The sequence below is a fragment of the Ursus americanus genome, chromosome 20 (assembly GCF_024610735.1).
Source record: "Ursus americanus isolate L20-20 chromosome 20, mUrsAme1.1.p, whole genome shotgun sequence".
Classification (NCBI taxonomy): Eukaryota; Metazoa; Chordata; class Mammalia; order Carnivora; family Ursidae; genus Ursus; species Ursus americanus.
The window spans coordinates 29,655,821-29,676,928 of NC_142146.1; the positions used below are offsets into that span (position 1 = coordinate 29,655,821).

The 21,108-nt window shown below is 37.7% G+C and overlaps 1 protein-coding gene across 1 annotated transcript in view; it reads left to right on the forward strand.

Moving 5' to 3' along the window:
* The window catches only part of ACP3 (acid phosphatase 3), an 85,394-nt gene that overhangs the window by 55,670 nt on the left and 8,616 nt on the right, over positions 1–21,108 (forward strand). The gene's annotated exons all lie outside the window — the stretch shown is intronic.

Below are 21,108 nucleotides of genomic sequence, written 5' to 3' on the forward strand. Positions count from 1 at the left end.
AATATGTTGATGAAATAATCAGATATGTGTTAATAACTTAGCCTTCCCTTAGCTCCACTTAACAAAAAATTAGTGCTGAGAACTCAAAGTTGTCAGCCCTCCCCCTCGTTTTCATGCTGCAAAATCACTGCCAAATCATATCATCGCAACTGAATAGCTGATTAGTATTGAAAGTCTATTATAACCTTCTCAAAGAGTGCTAAACCTTGACACCAAATAAAGAAATAAATAAATAAGGACAAGTTTCCAGAAACCAGAGCACATAAAACAGACATATGACAATAAAGTTAGTCAACCTAATGAGAATTTACTTTCATCAAATTAGCACAATAACTTTGTAGACCCGTGTTTTGTAGACCATAATTAATGATCCTTTTCAGGGAAACATGCTGAAATGAAAATATTACTGCTTGCCCCATTAACGATGCATTATCCTTTTGGAAGGCAAATGTAGGTTCTAAATAGTGTTGCCCATTTTAGAGCAGTCGAACATAAATGAAATAAATTAAGGCAAAGAATTGCTGGCATTGGATGCTGGTCAAGTGGCTATGAATAAGTGACTCCATTTCTTTTCTTTTCCTCTTTCTTTCTTTCTTTCTTTCTTTCTTTCTTTCTTTCTTTCTTTCTTTCTTTCTTTCTTTCTAGAAAGGGAGGGTGGGGAGGGGCAGAGGGAGGAGAGAGATCTTAAGGACACTCCGCACATCCAGCTCAGAGCCTGACACAGGGCACGATCTCACAACCCTGAGATCATGACCCGAGCCCAAATCAAGTGTCAGAAGCTTAACCCAGTGAGCCATCCAGCTGCCCCTAAATGACTCCATTTCTGTACTCCTCTCTTCCTTGTTGGATTTGCAACCCCTACATGCCAATTTCAAGCATTTTAGCTTCATCTTCACCATTTGGGCCATAGCTAAAGCATTTATGGCCTAATGTATCTTTTGATTGACCCCTTTTAAAATATTGTACTATCCCATATGTGAACCCAGAAATGCTAGTTATAAATATTCTAATATACATTAAGCTAAATATAAACCCTAGAATCATAAAAAGTTGATATGCACACTATCTGAAATCACAAGTGGCACATACATATTTTAGGAACCACTTAAATAATTCAGGAATCACTGAAAGTATTTCAAGAGAGATCCATTTGGGGGCGCCTGGGTGGTTCATTTGGTTAAGCCACCAACTCTTGATTTCGCCTCAGGCCATGATCTCAGGGTCCTGGGATCAAGCCCCCATCCAGCTCTATGCTCAGTGTGGAGTCTGCTTGAGATTGTCTCTCTCTCTCTCTCTGCCCTTCCCCCCTTTCTCAAATAACTAAATAAATCTTTAGGGGAAAAAAAGAAGTTCTGGGGAAAAAAAAGATCCATTTGGTCCTTGGTAGGACTATGTGTGCCAATGTTTCAAATGTATTAATTCATCTAAATCTCGTTATACTCCTATGAGGGCGTGGGGGGATATTATTTTATCGTTAGCTTACAGATGTGTAAATTGAGGCACAGACAGATTTTAAGTCACATGCCCTAGTCACATAGCAGGCTCTGTGGTGCAGCCAGATTTCAGTTACAACAGGTCGACTACAGAGCCTGTGCTCACAGCCATGATGATGGCTACTCCATCTTCTGTTCTGTTACTCTCAGTCTGTCTCCAGACCCAGGTCAAGTGTTCATATGTACAGAAATTGCTTCCAGCACAACTACACCATTTTAACTTTCATTTCCATTATCCTCTCTCTAATCCTCTCATACTCTGCCCTGGACAGAGTGTAACCTCTGAAAATCTTTGGGAACCAATCCAGGAATCAGCATTTGGGGAGGATCCTGGGGCTAATCTGAGATCTTGGAACGCAGGCTGGGTACCTTAAGAATCAGAGGCCAGGGGTGCCTGGGTAGCTCAGTAGGTTAAGAATCTGACTCTTGGTTTCCACTGGGGTCATGATCTCATGGGTCCTGAGATCAAGCCCCGTGGTGGGCTCCTCTCTCAGAGGGGAGACTGCTTGAAGATTCTCTCCTTCTGCCCCTCCCCCCACTCATGTGCTTGCATGCTCTCTCCTTCTCTCTCTCTCTCTAAAGTAAATAAATAAATAAATATTTTTAAAAAGATTTTATTAATATATTGAGAGCAAGAAAGAGCATGAGCATGAACTGGGGAGAGGGACAGAGGATGAGGGAGAAACAGAATCCCCCACTGAGCAGGGAGCCCAACATGGGGCTTGATCCAGGACCCTAAGATCATGACCTGAGCCAAAGGCAGATGCTCAACTGACTGAACCACCCAGGCGCCCCAATAAATAAATCTTAAAAAAAAAAAAAAGAATCATAGGGCATTTATTGGACAATATACTTTGATTCTGTGATGTTACTGCTCATAGTTCTTTAATGACAGCAAAATGCCATGCAAACCTCAATATGACAAGAATTCCACAGTCCCCTTTTTCTGCCTGTCAATTTGCTAATTAATGTGAAGGATACAAAAGACATGTGGAACATGGCATCATCCTCTGTTCTATCTGTTACTCTCTGATGACCTTCCCCAAATTTCAGTGGCTTGAAACAGACATTTTATTTTGCCCACCATTTTATAGGTAAGGGATTCTGTAAGTGTTCAGAGGAGCATTTCACCTCTGATTCGCATGGTATCAAGTAGGATGGCTAAGACTGAAGGATCCACTGCCAATATGGCTGCTTCACCCAGGTGTCTAGTACTTCAGTGTTCCTTGGCCACCTTTTCTCTCTGTATGGCATTTCGCCTTCCAAGGCCTCTTCGTAGGGCTTAGTTAGGTTTTTCACAGTATGGTGGTCTAGGTTAATTGCACTTCTTACATGGAGTCTTGCCTCTATGAGGAAGAAAGTAGAAGCTGACAGATCAGTTAAGGCCAATGCTCAGACTGGTATAACTTCACTTCTAACATATTCTGTTGGTCAAAGCTGTCACAGGCAGATTCAAGGGAGTGGAGAAAGAGTCGGCCTCTTGATGGGGGAATGCCAAGGTCATAATCAGAAAGAGCATGTAGGGGCCAGAAAATTGCCCCCAGGAACATGCAGTCTGCCACACCTCAAAAAGCTTTTACTCTAAGGCAGGGATTCATAAATAAGAGGCCCTGCATAAAATTCAGGAGGTCTTTGAACTTAGAAGGGGAAAATAATATTTTTATTTTCCATAGTCTCTAAACTTCAGCATTTTTTGTCCATTGTCCATTTTGAATATAAGCACAAATTATAGTACTTACAGCAACACTTGTGATTTTGTTACCAGTAGAAATCACATATATTTTTATGCACATTTGGTTGTTACAAATATCTCAAAATATCATTTATACTCATCACTATTTTGAAATTATAGTGGCTATAAAATCCTCCACTAGATGTTACTTAAAGTGGTAATAAGGAAGCAATATAGGGCTGGCTGGGTGGCTCAGTTGGTTAAGTGTTCAACTCTTGATTTTGGCTTAGGTCATGATCTCAAGGTTGTGAGATCGAGCCCCGTGGTGGGCTCAGCGCTGGGTGTGGAGCCTGCTTAAGATTCTCCCTCTTCCTCTGCCCCCCCTCTAAAAAAAAAAAGAGAGAGAGAGAAGCAATATATTACTCTATTACAATTTTGGTTTTTAGCATTTTGGTAGCTATATTTCCATTTAAAAGGTCTCTTTTATAATCTTATATATTTTATTTTAAATATTTAAAAACATTACTCCAGAGAGGGGTCTATACAGTGCACCAGAAAGCCAAAGGGTTTCGTGGCCCAATAGAAAGTTTAAAAATTCCTACCTTGGATGAAGATCAAAGCATTAAACACATAAATGCAAAATAATTAGAGAAGCCCTACATCATGGTATAATCTAATGTGAATGTTGTAACACAGACTTTAAGTACTACAGGATTTCTTCCTCCTAACGCTATAATTTGATTCAAGATACCATGTTTTTTAATGATTTTTGACAGTTGCATACACTCATGAAATCATGATCACAGGAGGAATTAAAACAAAACAAAAACAACCTAAACAGTGGCAGATCTTCAAAAAATTTCTTATCTGGGGTACCTGGGTGGCTCAGTTGGTTAAGTGTCTGCCTTCAGCTCAGGTCATGATCCCAGGGTCCTGGGATTAAGTCCCGCATCGGGCTCCTTGCTCAGCGGGGAGTCTGCTTCTCCCTGTCCCTCTGCCCCTCCTTCTGCTTGGGCTCTTTCTCTCTCTCAAATAAATAAATAAAATCTTAAAAAAAAAAAAAAAAAGGAATTTCTTAACTCCTAGCATCTAGAGAGTATCCTAAAATTCCAGAGAGGGAAAATATGACCTACAAGGGAACAAGAATATGATTTCATCTTAGAATCCTTTAGAACCCTCTGAGAAAAATAATTATGAACTTAAGATTCTATACCTAGTAAACATGTCAATCAAGTGAGAAGGAAAAATAAAGGCACTTTCAGACATGTAAAAATTCAGAAGGTTTATTTCTTATTCACCCTTTCAAGAGAATTACTTGAAGATGTTCTTAGCCATAACAAGAATAAAATCCAAGAAAGGTAAAGATTTGAGATCTAAGAACACTGGCTTCAACCAAAGACAAGGGAAAAAAGGAAGTCAGGATGACAGGCTGGCATCCAGCCCAGAGTGCTCTCTAGTCCAGATTGGAATAAGAAGGCAGAAGTTTCTGGGAAATATATCTTCAATAATTACATTGCATCTCTTACCATGGATGGAATATGTTTAGGAAGATAGATAATCTTAGTAACTTGATGAAGACATATAACAAAAAAAGTAAAATAAAATACAGACACTTTGGAATCATAGAATAATGAACAATAGTAACATAACCACAATAATGAAAATACTATGTATTGATGTTATCAGTTTTAGATTCAACCAACAGACAAGGCATACAAGGATTAATTATGATTACAGAAGAGATGATGAAAGTTCTCAAATTTGGAGGAGGTTACAGATAGAAAAGTGGAAAAAGAGGCAGAGGGGTGAATAGGAGTCCTAACTTACTCATGCTATTAATAATAGCTAACACTGAGTAGTTACCATACTCTCATCCTAAAGAGATAACATGAATTAATTCATCTAATTTCCCATGATGAGGACACGGAGGCACAAGGAAGTACCTAACTTTCTATCTTCCATTGTTTCTTACTTCATGGAAAGTCAAAAAGGTACAAAAGACACTTTGTGATGGATCAAGAAAACAGGAGATGTGGGGCACCTGGGTGGCGCAGTTGTTAAGCGTCTGCCTTCGGCTCAGGGCGTGATCCCAGCGTTATGGGATCGAGCCCCACATCAGGCTCCTCCACTATGAGCCTGCTTCTTCCTCTCCCACTCCCCCTGCTTGTGTTTCCTCTCTCACTGGCTGTCTCTATCTCTGTCAAATAAATAAATAAAATCTTAAAAAAAAGAAAATAGGAGATGTATATATATTATTTCTAGAAACCATAATATATGTACCAAAGGCATAATGGCACAAAAATGGGTCTGTAGATGGCAATGGTGATTTTTATAACTCCATAGGAATGAAATCAGTTTTGTACAAGTTCATGAACAGAGAGCCCAATGAGAGGGGAAAGAATATAAATTCCAGGGGCGCCTGGGTGGCACAGCGGTTAAGTGTCTGCCTTCGGCTCAGGGCGTGATCCCAGCGTTATGGGATCGAGCCCCACATCAGGCTCCTCCGCTATGAGCCTGCTTCTTCCTCTCCCACTCCCCCTGCTTGTGTTCCCTCTCTCGCTGGCTGTCTCTGTCAAATAAATAAATAAAATCTTTAAAAAAAAAAAAAAGAATATAAATTCCAGAAATATGCACAAATGATATAAATTAATATACGACAGGGGTGGTATTTCAGTGAAGAAAAGAGAAGGCTAAGCAACTGGCTAGCTATTTAGAAAGAACATAAGAAAAAATTTTCAGATGAACTACACATTTATATTTTTAAGTGAAATCCTATCATGTAAGATTATACAGATATATGCATACAATTTGGGGAATAGGAAAAGTTTTTTTTAAAGGCTTTCACTTAGAAGTGATAATCTATGAGATTAATAAATAAAACTACATGTGTATTTAAAATTAGAGCATGGAGGGGCCCTGAGTGACTCAGTCGGTTGGGTGTCTGCCTTTGGCTCAGGTCATGATCCCAGGGTCCTGGGATTGAACCCCATGTCAGGTGCCCTTCTGAGCAGGGAGCCTACTTCTCCCTCTGCCCCTCCCCCAGCTCATGCTCTCTCTCAAAGAAATAAATAAAAATTGTTAAAAATAAATAAATAATAAAAATAAAATTAGAGCATGGAACAAAATAGTATAAAGCAAAGCTAACAAGAGCAAATAACAAACCTGGGAAGAAAATGGCAACATGAATGATAGTGGGCTTTTTTTCTTTCGTCTGCAGCTAAGGAGCTCTTAGAAATTAATAAGGGGAAGGCCAACAGTCCAATCAAAAAACTGGCAAAGAACAATACACAAAAAATAAAATGCAAATCACTTCCAAAGGGAAAACTTACTGAATGTTACGAAGTTCGAAATGCAGCAAACTATCCAGGGATTTAAGAAATTTTGTTTACATTAGATTCTGCAGTTGAACCAACATTAACAATCCTCCTGAGATTACTTTTAGTGATTTGGCAGGACAAAGAACAAATCAGTGGGATGATGAACTAATGGGACATAAGGAAGTGAAAGTGAAGAATGTAAAGAGGAAAAAGGGAGGGAGCTGGACAAGACTGGAGGTCACTGGGTCAGGGGAAGAAAGAATCAGCCCGAGAAACATTTCAAGCTATAAAAAAGAGGGGCTGGATTAAGAAAGTCAAGTAGTTAATTATGAATTTCGAGCTAGGCAAGGAAAGAGAGGTGGGAAGAATGTGGAGTTGACACCAAAGGGAAGATGGAGAGACTGAGGGGATCTGAGGAGGTTTTTTTTTGGGGGGGGGTGTTTTTATTTTAAGATTTTATTTCTTTATTTGACAGAGACAGACACAGCCAGCGAGAGAGGGAACACGAGCAGGTGGAGTGGGAAAGGAAGAAGCAGGCTCCCAGAGGAGTAGGGAGCCCGATGCAGGGCTCAATCCCAAGACCTTGGGATCAGGCCCTGAGCCGAAGGCAAATGCTTTACGACCACCCACCCAGGCGCCCCTGGGATCTGAGGTTTTAACAAGGCTAGGTGGAGTGTGGGCATGAAGAGCTAGAAGGATAGAAGTTTTGGTCAGTAACTGGGATTTTAGACTTTGATTTCTAAGATGGATCAAACTCCCACATACAAAATGTGACCCATTTAGTGGGTAACTGAACTGGAGAGAAAGTAGTCATTGCAGTGGAATTTGGGCAAGGTTAATATTTTGGATGGACCATCTAAACACCGAACACCTGTAACAGCACTGAGACCCAACAGTGGACATCGTCAGAATGGCCAACAGATGACATAGAGGAAGCAGCTGAAGGAATATTTGTGGGAGAGCATCAGGAGTGAGGACCCTGGGTTTTCCAAGGTCATGGTGTCTAGGATGTCAGAACTGGAAGTGAACTAAAGAACTGCAAGTTTCCAGTAATTAACAGATATGCTTATAATATCTATTCCATAAAGCTGTTGTGACAATCCAGTGAGATGACATATGTAAATAGCCTGGTGTAGTGGTAGCCAGCATTAAAATTACCATAATTAGCCTTATTATGTATTCCTGGGAGCAGAGAGGAAATACATGTAATTAATCACATCTCACATTTTCATTTGGGAGATGGAATACTGGAAAGCAGACCAAAGGACCTGCTAGGTCATGCCACCATTCTGTGATAGAAATTCTAGGTTCTGGAACTGGTTCCTTATTCCCAACACTGAATTAGTTCATTCTGGGAAGGGGAAAAAAAAAAAAAAAAAAAAGCTGCATTCTTCAAAAACTCTCTAAATGCGTATGGGCAAACAGAAACCTGCTTTCAGTCTCACATGGGCAACAGAAAATATCATAACAAATCTAAAGCGTGAAATAAAATGAGTCCTTGAATAATTTTAGGGAAATATAGTACACTACTATAAGAAAGGAAAATACAGCTCAAAATTGTTTTATTGGTCAGTTTATCATCTCGATATAAAATACACTAATGGAAACTTAAAAAGAGCATGCCTTTGAATTTTAATGAATTTCAGTGAAATGTAGTTACAATCTGAAGTTACACAGATAAATAGATTGATGGAATAAAGGTCTATATACTCAACTATGTCCATTAATAAAACTGTTTATTATTAATCTGTTAAATTTTTGACAGATTGCAATTATATTTATGTGTGATAGACCTAGTTCATGGTCCCAGTTGTATATGATACAGATAAGTAACAACAACAATCATTTATTTTTTAAAGCATAAAACTATTCAACCATGCGTCTGTAGTAGACTTTTTTCTTAGGCTCCCTCAATCACTGTGTTTTTGGTGGAACAAGACAGAGAACGGAGCAAAAGTTGATGATTCTGATTGAGGGGGTAGAATTTGGCTCCAACTCCCATCTTTTCTTCAGGGGCCTTTTTAAAGATTTTACTAATTTATTTGAGAGAGAGAGAGCAGGAGTGGAGGGGGGGGAGTAGAGGAAGAGGGGAAACAGACTCCCTGCTAAGCAGGGAGCCTGACTTGGGGCTCCAACTCAGGACTCCAGGATCATGACCTGAGCCGAAGGCAGACGCTTAACCAACTGAACCACCCAGGTGGCCCCTTCAAGCACTTTTTAAAGGAAAGGGACATTAAGAAAATTTTGTGTTATATTTTTCTTTTTAAATTTTATTTTCAGTAAAATTGCCCTTTTCTTTTTGGTGTTACAGTTGTATGAATTTTAACACATGTATAGATCCATGTATCCACCTCCATACTCAGGGCACAAAACAGTTTCTTCACCCCCAAAAATTCCTTGAGTCATTTCTTAATGGTCACTCCTCCCCCTGCCCATAATCCCTGTGAATTTCTAATCTGGTTGTCATCTTTGTAGTTTTGCCTTTTGGAGACACAGAAACGAGATCACACAGCGGGTTACCTTTTGAAACTAACTTCTTTCACTCCGCATGCTTTTAAGATTCAGGTTGTTACGTGTATCAGGAGTTTGTTACTTTTTACTGCTGCGTGGTATTCCTTAGTACAAATTTATCGGTTTATTTATTCACCCCTTGAAGGAAATTTGTGTTTTCAAATGTAGTCAATAACAAATAGAACCGTGATAAACATTTGTGTACAGATTTTTGTGTGGATATGTTTTTAGTTCTTAAAGCAGGTACCAGGAGTGGAATTTTTGGGTCATGCAATTTTTGGGTCAAGAAACTATCAGTTTTCCAGAGTAGCGATACCATTTTGCATTCCTACTGGTAGCACCTGGTATTGTCAGTAATTCTTATTTCAGCCACTCAGAAATATATAGCCACTCAGAAATGTAATGATATGTCATCGATTACTGGAGTTTCCCTAATAGCTGATGATGTTGAACATTTTTTTTCCTGTGCGTCTTTGCCATCCATTTTGAACTCAGGTAGTATGGTTTGTCAAAACAATTTTCAGAAAAAGGCAAAAGCATGACTCAAACAAATATAAACACATGTTAAGTATTTTACTTTACTTGCTAGTAAGGGAACCAAGCAGATGTTATAAATCATTCAAAGGGAAGATCAAAAGAGCACACATTTACACAGAGTAAAGGAATATTGAAATGAATTGCACGTGGAGAAGAAACTGGTTTTTCCAGGGTGTGAGGGAGTACATTTGAACCTCTGCCAAATGAAACAGAATGCCTGTCTTACACAGCTATGAAACAGCTCCCGTCGAATCAGAACCTGATGAAGTAGAAAAGTACGTTTATAGATAATGCATAGTTTTCTACTAAGTACAAAATGTTCTTTCTACGGGTTGCTCCAAATTTATTCTTCCTTTAAAAACTTATTTTACCTCTTCTAGTTTCTTTGCTTTTTCATATAAATGCTAGAATTGGCTTGTCTGTATCTACCAAAAATCCTGCTTGTCTTTGGATTGGTATTGTATTGTCTATAGTTCCATTTGGGTAGAAGATGATATCTTGGCTTTGCTGAGCCTTCCAATTCAAGAATATGGTATATTTTTTCATTAATATGTCTTCTTTGATTTCTTTTGTCAGCATTTTGTAGTTTTCAGCATACAGATTCTGTACATGTTTTGTTAGATCTAGACCAAAGTATTTAATTGTTTGAGCTATTGTAAATTGTATTTTTAAATATTTGCTTTCTAGTTATGCATTGCTAGTGTATAATTGATTTTTGAGCATTGACTGTGTATTGCAAACCTGCTAAACTCTTATTAATTCCAGGAACTCTTCTGTAGATAGTTTGAGATTTTCTACTTACAGAATCATGTTATCTCAGAATAGGAACCATTTTGTTTTTTTCTTTCAATCTGCATGTCTTATTTTTTTCCCCCTTGCCTTATTGCTCTGGGTTAAAATTTTCAGTACGATGCTGAATAAGAGTGGTGAGAGTGGACATCCGTAACTTATTCCCCAGTTTGGGAGAAAGCACTTAACCATTAAGTATGATATTAGCTGTAGATTTTAATTTTTTTATTTTTTTATATATTCTTTAGCAGGTTGAAGAAATTCCCTTCTAATTCTAGTTTGCTGCAAGTTTCTGTTCAGAATGATCTTTAGATTTTATCAAATGCTTTTCTGTATCAATTGATATGCTCAGAAAGTTTTTCTTCTTCATATTGTTGATATGGTGGGTTACATTGATTGATATCTGAATGTTGAAACTTCCATCCTGGGATAAACTCCACTAAGTATGATCTATTATTCTTTTTATATATCCCTCAATTCAATTTGGTAATATTTTATTGAATATTTTTACATCCATCTTCATGAGAAATATAGGTCTATAGTAATTTTCTTTTCTTATGTTTTCTCTGTCTACTTTTGGTATCAGAGCAATGCTAGCCTTATGAAATGACCTGGGATGTGTTCCCTCTTTTTCTATTTCATGAAGGTTATTGTATAGAATTGGTCCCCATTCTCCTTTAGATGTTCTTAGAATTTATCTGTGGAACCATTGGGGTTGGGTAATTTATTTTTGGAAGGCTTTTAACTACAAATTTAATTTCTTTAATAGTTACAGAACAACTCATGTTATAGATTTTTCTTGGTTGAGCTGAAATTGGTCCATTTCATCTAAGGTATTGAATTTGTGTGCATAGAGTTGTTCATAATATTCTCTTATTAACCTTTTAATGTTTACAGAGTCTGTACTGATCTATCCATTTTTAGTCTGATATTGGTAACTTGCATCTTCTCTTTTTCTTTGTCAGTCTTGCTAGAAGTTATTCAATTTTATTGCACTCAGAAACCAGCCTTTAGTTTAATTGACTTTCTCTATTTTCTGTTTTCAATTATATTAATTTATAGTCTCATCTCATTTTCCTCTGTTATCCTTGCTTTGGGTTTAGTTTATTTTTCTTTTTTCTAGTTTCTTAAGGTGAACATAAGCAATTGATTTGATTATTTTTTCCCTTTCTAATATAAGCATTTTAATGCTATAAATTTTCCTCTAAGTACTCCTTTAGCTGCATCCCTCAAATTTCGGTGTTACATTCATTTTCTTTTCATTCAAAATATTTTATAATTTACCCTGAAACTTACTTTTTCAGCCATGGATTATTTGGAAGTGTATTGATTAACTTCAAGTGCTTAGAGATTTTTCTGTTATATTTCTCTTATTGATTTATAGTTTGATTTCATTAGGTTTAAGGATACACTCTGTATGTTTTGAATTTTTAAAAATTTGTTAAGGTTTGTATAAAGATTTGGAATATGGTCTATCTTGGTAAATGTTCCACGTACACTTAAAAAAATGTTTTCTTCTGGGGCGCCTGGGTGGCACAGCGGTTAAGCGTCTGCCTTCGGCTCAGGGCGTGATCCTGGCATTACGGGATCGAGCCCCACATCAGGCTCCTCCGCTATGAGCCTGTTTCTTCCTCTCCCACTCCCCCTGCTTGTGTTCCCTCTCTCGCTGGCTGTCTCTATCTCCGTCAAATAAATAAATAAAATCTTTTAAAAAAAAATGTTTTCTTCTGTTGTTAGGTGGAATATTTTTCAAATATCAGTTGGCTGCTGGCTTTGTTCAGACACCCAAATCCTTGATATTCTATTAGCTCTATTACTGAGAAAGAGTATTGATGTCTCCAACTCTAATTATGGATCTGTCCTTCTCCTTCCAATTCTGTCAGGTTTCGCTTCATGTGTTTTGAAACTCTGTTGTTAAGTACACATTTAGGATTGTTATGGTTTCTTGGTTAGCTAACCCTCTTTATCACCAGTAATTTTCTTTTCTCTGAAGTCAGGCCTGACATCAGTACAACCACCTCAGCTCTCTTGACTAGTGTCTGTATGGAAAATTTTCTTCATCCTTTTATTTTAATCCATGTGTATCGTTACATTTGAACTAAGTTTCTTATAGATGGCACTGAGTGGGGTCATGTTTCCTAATCCATTCTGAGAATTTCTGTTTTTAAATTGGAATGTTCAGATCATTTATATTAATGTTATTATTGAAATGTTTGGATTTTAATTGATGGTACTCCAAATTCTGGTGTTTTTCCCCAGTCTGCCATTGCTTTCCAGAGTCTTCAAGTATTGTTCCATGCATTCTGTCCAGGTTTTGTAGTTATACTCAGTGAAAGACAAGATATAAACTGTGGTTACTCCATCTTATTTATAACTGGAACTCTGGGAATAATTATTTTAGAGTTCCCCTTAATCGAGGAATTAGATTCCAAGTTTCTGACTGTCAGCATGTTAAAGTCCTTATCAGATCACAGGATTTCAAATTTGCCATGAATCCAGCATACTTACATAAGTATTTTTCTTCGTCAGTTAAAAAACAAAACAAAATTCTCAGGATTCCTAGGGAGGTCTGCTAGAAATGTACCCCTGCAGACTCAGAAGCTCCCCTTAGGTCAAAGATGTTTGGGGTGATCCGCAAAGTTGTAGACTTTTCTGAGATCAAATGAAACAGAATCGCTAGGCTGGCAGATGTCTGATGTTACAAAATCATGGCATGTAGAGATGGGTCATTTTTGAAGGTTTTACTGTCTTTTCCTAACAAACCGCCGAAGTACACTACCTATCGTCTTTTAACAAGAGAGTGCTGACTTCAAAGATCCCCACTCCACCCACCTTCTTTCAAAATTCCGAATTTAAGACAAGTGTCAGTGTCTATTAGCGCCAATATGGTAGCTTCGATCCTATAGGACTGAGGCTGGGATGTTTCAGTCACTGAAATATTCTTTCTCAGGGCCCAGAGCTTCTGAGATGTTTATTTACTGTGAGGACATACTTTCTCAGTGGTATCAGAATACAGAAACTATTATTACAACATTCATTTGTATATATCCGTCGTGTATACCCTTTGAATGGTCTAATCTCTGTGATTCAAGAAGTTGGGGCCAGCTCCTTCCCCAAATAGTTGAGGTTGCAGAAGACTCAACCACTAGTTTGTAGGTGTAGTCTGCCACCTACTGTCCAAAAATGGTATTTGCATGCTTGCGTTCATAGCTTAAAAACATGATTCAAAATGCAAATTATGTTTCAGTGTTTCTTCTGAATGAGACAGCAAATCTGGATTTTTTCAATTCACAATCTAATGATCTGCCTCCTGCATTCTAAACACTATATCTAGCTAAAATTCACCATCCCTATTCCCTTAATATTGGCCCAGAACTTGGGCTTTAATTGATCAGAAAAAATATCATTAAGGGAGTGGGTAATATCAATCAAATTCTGAGATATTTTATTGCCTATGCGTAGTTAGAGGTTTGATTAAGGTCTCCAGCTGCTTCGGGGGGAAAAAAAACTTTCCTCATCTAGATTTAAATTTTATGGTCAGAAATGTAGAAGAGGTAGAAAAAGGGTAAACCAGACCTTGGCAATTTCTTTTCTCTTTTCCTGGGAACTTCTGCCCCTATGTCTTCCCAGGTTTCCCTCCTTGTCAACATTGAGAGCGCAGCTCAAATGCTTCCTAGAGAGCCTTTCCAGACCTCCTGAGTAGACACTCTGCTACCCCTCCCCACCCCATTACTCTGTAGCTATTACCCTGTTTTTACTTCTTCCCAACACTTTCACTAACTGAAACTATTTGATTCATTTATTTGTCAATGTGTCTATTGTCTTCCTTCCTTTCCCACACCCACTAGAGGTAAGGGCCATTTTCTTGTTGACTGCTACATCCCAAATACTCAAAACAGGATCTAACACACAGTATTTGTTGAAAAAAATTAATAGATACAATTATTTTGTGATACCAGCCATCTGCTAGATTAGAAATTCTGTTTGGGGGCGCCTGGGTGGCGCAGTTGTTAGGCGTCTGCCTTCGGCTCAGGGCGTGATCCCGGCGTTGAGGGATCGAGCCCCACATCAGGCTCCTCCGCTGGGAGCCTGCTTCTTCCTCTCCCACTCGCCCTGCTTGTGTTCCCTCTCTCACTGGCTGTCTCTCTGTCTGTCACATAGATAAGTAGGATCTTTGGAGGAAAAAAAAGAAAAGAAAAGAAATTCTGTCTGGTTTGGTCTTGGAAAAGTCTACATTATGAATACTCGCCTCAAGCACGTCCTGACTCTGGAAAACTTGAGTCTGCAGCAGTGAGCTGGAACGGACGGGTTTTATGAGTAGCTCATCCGAAGAGTCCTTAGGAGTTGATTGGGTTTCTTTTTTTTTTAATTGCTGAAGGAAGATACCTATATAAATATGTTAGATTATGGCAAATTTGAGATTCTGTGATCATAAAGAGGTTTAATAACTTGCCTAAATTCATCTTTCTTAAAGAGGTAGTGAATGATAGAAATGGGATTCCCATCTATGTAGTCTGGCTCCAAAGTTCATGCTCTCAACGACTACCATGTTGTGGTCCAGGAATTCTCAAAGTTGAACCACCTGGAAGGCTTGTTACGACAGATTGTTGGGCCCTACTCACAGAGACTCTAATTCAGTAGGTATAGGGTAAGATCCTAGAATTTGCTTCTCATTAAGTTCCCAGTTCATTTAAGAAAGAAACAAATTGAACCTGTGGACATTCCCACTCCGGCTGAAAAGGTTCCTGATGCTGACCTGACATTACTCCAACTTCTGATGCAATTCTCCCTACTAGTTGATCCTACAAAGTATTGTCTTCTTTGTGGTGATAACAAAGTCAATCCTAGATTCTAGCACTTAGCCCCAAATGAAATGATGCTGTTGGTTGATGACCATTGCAACTTTCTGTTGATTTCTCCTTCGTTACCTGCCCCCTCCAATTTTACCTGAGCTATGCAGGTATCCACTAGGAAAGGATAATATTCTGAAAAAAATATTTCTTATGGTTTTATTTTGCTCAAGATCAAAAATTTTGAAAATGTAGAAAAGGCACAATGAAGTTAAAAACATTTCTTACCATACCACTACCAAATGTTAATCAACTTTAATGTATTTGCATCTAGTCACTTTTCCATTCTTATCTTTTTTTTTTTTTAAAGATTTTATTTATTTATTCGACAGAGACAGAGACAGCCAGCGAGAGAGGGAACACAAGCAGGGGGAGTGGGAGAGGAAGAAGCAGGCTCACAGCGGAGGAGCCCGATGTGGGGCTCGATCCCATAATGCCAGGATCACGCCCTGAGCCGAAGGCAGACGCTTAACCGCTGTGCCACCCAGGCGCCCCTCCATTCTTATCTTTTTTAAATAAAAAATTGGTATGCCCTTATTAGAGGATCTCAGCAAATAGTATTTGAAAAATAGTATTTGAATAGTATTTGAGACAGCCAGCGAGAGAGGGAACACAAGCAGGGGGAGTGGGAGAGGAAGAAGCAGGCTCACAGCGGAGGAGCCCGATGTGGGGCTCAATCCCATAATGCCAGGATCACGCCCTGAGCCGAAGGCAGACGCTTAACCGCTGTGCCACCCAGGCGCCCCTCCATTCTTATCTTTTTTAAATAAAAAATTGGTATGCCCTTATTAGAGGATCTCAGCAAATAGTATTTGAAAAGACACACTGGAAATCAGGTTGAGCTGACTGGGGGCTGTCCCAGGCTGGCCTGCGATCTTTACAAATTGCATCCTTCAGGATACATCTGAGCAGAGAGGCGTGTTCCTAGAAGACACTGATGCAACTCCCATCAACAAAAGCCCAAGTTGCCTTAATAAGACTTTGTAAATGTTCTCCTTGTTAAGAGGGCAAGATTTATGCTGATTTTATCTAGTTACGCTCTCAGCCACAAAGAATTTCTCCTGTTCTCAGTGCTCATATTATAAGCCACTAAACTCTGATCACAAAGTGAAACAAGGAACATTTAACAGAGACATGCAGGTTCCTGTGAAGGCATGTCTAATACCTGGGTTATTTTATTTCTTTAAGCATGTAGTCTTATATTACCCAATTTAACTATCTATAGTGACTCCGTTGCATTTCATAGCAACAAGTAAAAAGCAGGAATTCTTCTGACCCACTTGTCAAGAGCCATGTTCTTCAAAGCTTTTCCACTGTTCTTGGAGGAGTTACAAAAATTACTTTCAACCTGTCTTGACTCGGACAAGCTCTCTAATCTCAGTTTCTTTATTTTGAAATGTGAATGATAACATTATCTATTTCATAGAATTTGTTGAAGATTAAATGAGTTGATGCAAAACACCTATCAAATACCTGGTGCATGGTAAACACAAAAAATAGCAATTAATATCTATTACTAACAAGGACTGCATAATTAAGTCCTGACCTGCTTTCAGACAATTTCTGAGAAGCAATGTTAAAGTTCATAGTCTTGTGATGAGTTCAGTAATGTGTAAAAACAGATATAATGGCTATGTTAGTGGAGAAATGTAATAGGATAGCGAACGGAAGTGCTGTTTTGAGTAAATTAAATGTACATGAAGAAATATGCTTTGTCAAGGACATGAAGGCAAGCAGAATCATAGATCACTTCCCTTTTTAGAGTATTGTCTCTAAGACTGGATTCTATACCTTAAAAAGGCCCAGAATAACAAAGAAGGAACAAAGAGATAGTATATAATACCATATGGGTTATGTATATAAATTATATGTGAATAATATGTAAAATTGTATGCAAATAATAGCATTGATTTAAGACATGATTTTTGTCACTTTACCATACAACGGAGCAATTCCACACCAAGATATCTACCCAAGAAAAATGAAAACATGTCCAACTAAAGATTTGCACAAGAATGTCCACAGCAGCATTATTCGTATTCACCAAAAACTGGAAGCAATCCAAATGTCTATCAGCTAGTAAAAGAATGAATTGTGGCACATCCCTACGATGGAATACTTCCAGGAAATAAAAAGGAATTAATTGCTGACACATGCAACAGCATGCATAAACTTTTTAGACATGCTAACGAAGCCAGACACGAAAGACTGTATGTTGTATGATTCTATTTATATGGAATTTAGAAAAGGCAAATCCACAGAAACAGAAGGCAAATCAGAGTTAGCCTGAGGCTAAAAGTAGGAGCAGGGAATTACTGCAAATGGAAATGAAAAAACTTTTTGGAGTGATTGAAATGTTCCAAAATTGGACTGTGGTGATGGTTGAATAACTGTATGAGTTTACTCAAATACATTGTACTGTCCACTTAAAATGTGCACTTAAAATAAGTTTTATTATAAAATAAGTTTTATTAGAAACTGTGCACTTAAGATAAATTTTATTATATGTAAATTATACATTAATAAAGCTGTTAAAAAGCTAGCAGGGAAAAAACACTCTGTGGGGTGGAAAATAAAAACTAAAAAAGACTAACAGTACTGGGATTGTTTAGATTGGATCTGATAACGCTGAGACTCAACTAAGTAATTACTGTCCAGTACTGGTCCCCAAAGCATAAAGTACCCAATGTACTCCAATGACAAATTTAAATGCAGGAGAAAATAAATCCCATATATAAGAATTTGTGATAATATCAAATCAAAGTTACCTTTATTTCAGCTTATACCTTTAAACGATGGTAAGAATCCTGAAAAGTAGCAGATAATTCAAATATTCTTAAATGGAAATGAATTTTCTTATAACAAAGTAAAAGCACTCACTACACCTGAATAGATTGGAAAAATTCAATCAAATAGGATGGTACAAAGAGTCAACTTACTAAAAGCATGCCTTGTATGGTGCTATAAACCGTATAAGAACTGCTTTTGTCCATGACCTGACCATGCATCCAACCTATTTGCTTGCAGGAGGACCAATTTTTAGTAAGCAATTTAGACCAAGTTCTTTAAAATTTTATGTGTATTTTTTTTTCAAATATAAGAAATAAGAAAGCATATGATAGCATTGTCTGAAATGGCAAGATCCTGGAAAAAAACTAAATATCCATCAACAAGGGAATAGAATTATGGTGCAACTTACTGTAGAATAATGTGAAGCTCTCAGAATTACTAAGTTAGATTTATATGCATTGAACTGGAGGAATGTCTGTGATATGCTGGGGAAAAAGCAAGATTTAGGGGCAAGTGTATAGTATCATCCCACCTTTGTAAAAAATAAAGCTATATTTTTCCAGATGTATGTAGGTGTTGGTAAAAATACAGAGAAAAGCTTGGAAGGATAAACACCAACAGAATGTAAATAAACCCCAAGTGGCTGGATTTGGAGAGAGGTGGGTGATATATCTCTGTATTGATTTTGTTTTGATATCTTTCTGTATTGTTAGACTGGTTACAATGAACAAAAAATTAGTTTGCAATTTCAAAAGTCAAATAAAAGAATTGCTTTTTAAGTGTTCATTTCCTCATTGCTTTATTCTCAAGATAGCAGCGTTAACCCAGAGAAATTGAGAGGTGGTTGTACTGTTTGAACTGTTTGAAAATGGAAATGAACATATCATAGGAAAATTGCACTCCTAGGACTTGTCTGGTTTTAGTCCCTCCTCTTTCCTCTCCCCACACTCAGCCACATTCTTCATGTTGATATAGTGGACTTGGAATGAAATAAAACCACAGAGCTGATTTCTTTCCTAAATGTGGAAGCAGATGATAGGCACACCTGATCTCTTCCATGAACTTGGCTATTGCTATGTATGGACCAGCTGTCATTTGTAGATAATTTACTGCTGAATTTCCATGTCGGTTGTTGATTTTTTCCTGTTACTACCTTCCATTTTGTTCAGATAAATTGTTTTTGGTAAACCAATTAAGCATATAAACCTATGCTGGAAGAAATTGATAGGTAATACTTCAAAAATAAGCAAGATGGAAGCATGGCAATCTAATTTCATCCAGTAACATAGGGTTTCCACGATCTCAGTAAAATCTCAGTAATTAGCAATAAGGGGCGCCTGGGTGGCTCAGTCGTTAAGTGTCTGCCTTTCAGCTCGGGTCATGATCCCAGGGTCCTGGGATTGAGCCCCCACATCAGGCTCCATGCTCAGCGGAAAGTCTGCTTCTCCCTCTCCCACTCCCCCTGAATATGTTCCCTCTCTTGCTGTCTCTCTCTGTCAAATAAATAAAATCTTAAAAAAAAAAAAATCTCAGTAATTAGCAATCAGCTTAAACAACATGTGTTTCAACTTACTATTCTTTACCAGCCCTGTTCAGAAAGAGTTGCCTTCAAAATGAAAGAAACAAGGAAACAAAAAAAGGTAATGCATGTATAGTGTTATTAGCAGTGTCTGAAAAGAGTAAGTATTTAATAAACATCAGCTGCTGTTACTATAATTTGGGGTTGTTCTATGGTTGGGTATAAAACTGAGTCTTAGCAATGCCCATCATGAACATAATGCTCATGGTTGAACTTACTGATACTTCTCAGCCTCTATCATGCTCTTTTTTAATGCAGCTGAATATCATCCTTTTTCCTATGGGAGTTTATATTTGCATTTCAACACTGATATTTATATTGAATTCCACAAGATTGCTTTACTACTGTTGGAAATTCCTTTGTCTTCAAAATGTTTAGAAGAACTTCCTTGCTTTTGGAGATAGCTGAAAGAAAAAAAAACACAGCTTACTGTTTTCATTTCTGGAGATAAAAATAATAAAAATAGGATATGAGAGGTGATCCAGGGATATAGCAAGTGAGTCCAACTCCAAGAAGATCTAGGATAAAACATGACTGGAGATTGTAGTCATTAAAGAGATAGGACACTTGGATCACAGGATTGAAACTTAAAAGAATCAATATCAGAACTGGGAGTGGTTGTTTTCAGGAAATCTTTGCAGACATGTGTTCCCATGTGTTCATGTACTTTATTTTTGCGACATGCTTGGCATATGTAATATATAATAACAAATTACATGTGTTAAAATATTATGTGTACATATTACAAAAATAAAATCACTATAGAAATATTCTAAGCCACAGGAAGGCTACAATTTATTACAGAGTGAGAAAGAATTGTACCAAACTGAATAATAAAGAAGTCAAGAGATATTCTTGCACATTTTTTGAAATGACCTACATCCAATGATGTTCATTCCAGCCTTGTTTGTAAAAGCAAAAGATTGGAAACAACCTAAATGTCCATCGATAGGAGAGAAGTTGAATTATGATTCATCTGTACAATGGAATAATTTCCAGCCTTCACAAAGAATGAGACAAATGAAACCAATTTCGAAGATATATCATTAATGAAAAATGTAAGATATTGAACTGTGAGTGTGGTTTGTTACCATTGTGTCAAAATTAACTATATATACATACACATCCATATACATACATGCCTATCCATTATACATGTACACATCAGTTTATGTATGTGTGTAAGATATGCAGAATCATGGAATGGTCCTGATGCTCTCTAGTTCTCATTCTTTTTTTTTTTTTTAAAGATTTTATCCATTCATTTTTGTGAGATAGAGAGTACGAGAGCAAGCACGAGTGGGGGGAGGGGCAGAGGGAGAAGCAGATTCCCCACCCAGTGGGGAGCCCGATGTGGGGCTCTATTCCAGGACCCTGGGATCATGACCTGAGCTGAAGGCAGATGCTTAACTGACTGAGCCACCCAGGTGCCCACTAGTTCTCATTCTTGTAACATCCTATAATAGCTGGGATTTAAAAAAAAGAAGAAGAAAGAAAGAAATACAGAAAAATTGAAATGCTATCAGATTTTTAAGTGACATCTTTTTAGGGAGCTGAGTTTAGCCTTCCT